Raw genomic sequence first — 3,436 nt, 5'->3', positions numbered from 1 at the left:
CTCTGAGGTTATCTTACAGGCAGTGCACTCGGGGTGTTCATCGACTATCTGGAGAAGCGTCTGTCTGTCCTTTTCAGTGAGCTTTGACTTGCGCCCGCTGTTCTTTTTTGCTGATGCTGTTCGTCCATGTTTGATATACACAGTCATGACTCTTGACACTGTTCCCCTTGCCACGTTAAACAGCTGTGCCGTTTTTGTGACAGATGCACCCGACAGCCGTGCAGCAACAATCTGGCACCTTTCAAACTCTGTTAAGTCACTCATACTGATTTGAACACTGCTTTTAAAGTGGTGACTATTTCCTTTGGACACTGTCACCTGACAGATGAGCAGGAAACCCAGCCACTGCGTTGGAGCACTGTCACTTAGGTACCCCAATGTCCACTGTCATATGGCGCTTCCATGAATTTGAATGCTGAAGCAGTGATGTCCTGGTTAGTGGACCAATCAGCTGCTGACAAACTGTCAAATGTAGTGTCCTCCTTGCTCTCTAAATAGATGGCGAAAGCAGTAAGTCTAAATAAAAAAGAAAAAGAAGTTTTATTTATTTACTCTCCTGCCGGTGACCCAGAAGTTAATCTCAGTACAGCAGTTGTGCTTTAACAAAATGTATGTACACTGTTCCCCCATGGTATTTAATCGAGAGCTTTGAAGGACGTCTAATTTTCTAACTGCCTGTTGCCTCCTCTCAGTCTCTCAGAGAGGATGTGCAATTTGAGAAATGAAATAGGGTCATTAACACAGAGAGAAAAGACGCAAAAAGATTCACGTTTAAGATTTATTTGTTGAAAATATGCAATATTGTTCAAAAAGAAAAAAAGAAGAAAGTATGAGTTTACAACACAGCCAGTTCACATCAGTAAAAAGTTTAAAATCATTTTTGGCCATTCTTATGTCGAATTTCTTTAAACTAAACAGTAAAATTAGTTTACCATAAATAAAGTAATTGATATTCATTTTTTTTAAAGAGATAATCTCTCAGCAGAGAGGAAAAGTGTTGGTTAAATAAAGGCATTCTGTGGTTTTCTGAAAACAGAAAAAGTCTAAATGTAACATAAGGATCAAAGTACAGCTCATCAGACCGAGTTACTCATCTTCTTGGGTCTTGGGTTCAGGTGTGTCCATGTCTTCATCAGGATTTTGTGTTGTGACCTTAGACTCGGAAACCACTTTCGCCCTGGCCGCTTTTCCATTAGCAACTGTATTTTTCTGTGGCTTGCGTATTTTTTTTTTCTGTGCTGATGCAGCAAATCCATAATTCTTATAAGCACTCATGACTTTCATCACTGTTCGGGCTGAAACGTTACACAGCTCAGCAGTTTCGCTCACAGACATGCCTCCAATACGCGCGCCGACTATTTTGCCTTTTTCAAAGTCTGTTAGCTCACTCATGCTGGAGGTGGAGAGGTTTCGACTACTGCTTGTAGACTGGACAGACAACCTCAACGATCGTCAAGCTAATAGCTGAGCAACTGCCTCTGTAGCTTGGACTCATTCACATCAAAGCTGAATTGTTTCCATGCGGTGTTCCTTGGTTTGTCCACTGCAGTGCTGTGTATACTCTGAGAGGGATGTCTGGTGATGCTCTGTGGCCTGAATGCAAAACATTAAAAAAAACTATCAGAAAGTAAAATTTCAAATCTAACTGACACTATTGGAGAAGCTCATAGACTAGTGGTACAAAAAAGTGCACTTCTGGAATTGCTTTACTAACAAACACGTTCAATATACTTGTACTTTAAGTACTTCCACTTCTATTCAATTACATTTTAGACTCAGCGCACTTAATTTTAAATATTGAGCTGCTTATCATTTTGCAGGTTTAATATACTAGATATACTAATGCATCATTATATTATTATAACAAAACAACATGCTAAAGTCATCTAAAGCTGCAACAATCAGTTATTATGACCCAATAATATGATGCTAATTGGTTTTATCTGAATAAATAAATAAAATTAATATTTGTTGATGCCTTTGTTAACAGCCATGTTGAAAATGGCCACCATCTTGAGTTTTCGCATGGTTAATGAGCTTTATCAAACAAGTAAACATAAAAACAGTATATGTGCCAGTTTTGGTGTTTGTGAACACCAAAACTGGCTTCCTCCTGTGAACGATTTCCGTGTAATGTTCAGGTATCTGCGGCTCTACAGGATCAAACAAACGCGTCCTGAGTGAAGCTGATTCCAGCATCAGGAATCACAAAACCACTGAAGATGAGCCAACAGCACCTGATACGTTCACGTAACTGTTTTAGGATCCAGATAACATCACCGGAACACTTTGCGTCACCGTGCAACAGTTCAAGCACACTTAGAGAAGCTCGTTGGTGCTTTTTTCCAACCAAACCGATGATAATCAGTTTTGCTGTAACGTTCAGTTTTGCTAGCCAGGTAGCAAACCACAACATAGCTCCCCTCAACAAACTGCATATTCCGAGCACACCTTCATCTTTGTAACACAATTTATAGAAAAATTAAACACAAAAGAATTTGTACTATTATGCACTGTACTTACAACTAAATCTGAACGGCAAGTCTGTGTTTTTGTCCACTGCTACTCTCCTGTGCGTCACGCGTTTCGCCAAGGAGAATAAAGTACGTCCGGTGGGGTTTTTCACAATAAAACTTTCAATTTGTGAAAAAACTATTATTGATACAGTCAAAGATCCAATGCAGACGTTAGAATTTTATTCATACCGTGTTCATGAAATACCTGAGTAAAAAAGTGTTTTTGTTTTCTATTTTTGTTGGTAACAGTCACCCAACAGATGGTCCTACCGGTTAAAGACAGAAAAAAATTACTATATTAGTTACCGCCCCCCCAACCAACAGAACTACAACAAAAACATCCAGAAACTATGAAACTAGGTCCTATACAGATTATCACAAGGTTTCTGAAGTAACACAGACTAAGCTCGCCCTTCTGTCAACATCCTATAAAACACAAAAGCTCCATAAATAATTTCTCCGAATATTAATGATATTTTGATTCACAATAAATAAATAAACAATCCCCTTGCACCACACACTGTACTGTGCAAAACTCTTGAGTCAACCCTCATTTCTTTCAATTTCACTTCCAGGGAGCTGACAGCAATAGTTCTGAGGGCTTTTGAAAATATTTCAATATTTTATGTTTTTTACAGCCAAATTTGTAAATAACCCATTTTTAAATATTATCTTTAAGCACTTTGTTACTAGCAGCGAGTCACAAAAACACAGCATTTGTTCCCAATGTCATGTTCTTAAGAAACAGAAAAAAAATTCAGCAAAGACCTGAAACAGGATCTAAAACTTACATCTGGTCCTGAAGTTGATCCATACTGTTCACTGCAGCCTCAGCAGAAAGGGTCTCAAAGAAGAAGGAATCATGAACACAATATATATATATATATAAAGAATAACTAAAGGTTAAATGTAGCTAATAT

The 3,436-nt window shown here is 38.2% G+C and overlaps 1 long non-coding RNA gene across 1 annotated transcript; it reads right to left on the bottom strand.

The window, feature by feature from the left end:
- Positions 1 to 764: 764 nt before the first annotated feature.
- On the bottom strand, positions 765 to 2,617 carry LOC113013317 (uncharacterized). The gene is made up of 2 exons (XR_003270814.1): positions 2,524 to 2,617; positions 765 to 1,593 (listed from the first exon to the last, which is right to left on the bottom strand). It is a non-coding gene; the product is annotated as an uncharacterized LOC113013317 (long non-coding RNA).
- Positions 2,618 to 3,436: the final 819 nt, after the last annotated feature.

The sequence above is a fragment of the Astatotilapia calliptera genome, chromosome 20 (genome assembly GCF_900246225.1).
Source record: "Astatotilapia calliptera chromosome 20, fAstCal1.2, whole genome shotgun sequence".
NCBI lineage: Eukaryota > Metazoa > Chordata > Actinopteri > Cichliformes > Cichlidae > Astatotilapia > Astatotilapia calliptera.
Note: the sequence above shows the minus strand (reverse complement) of the source record. Positions and strands in the feature narration are given on the sequence as shown.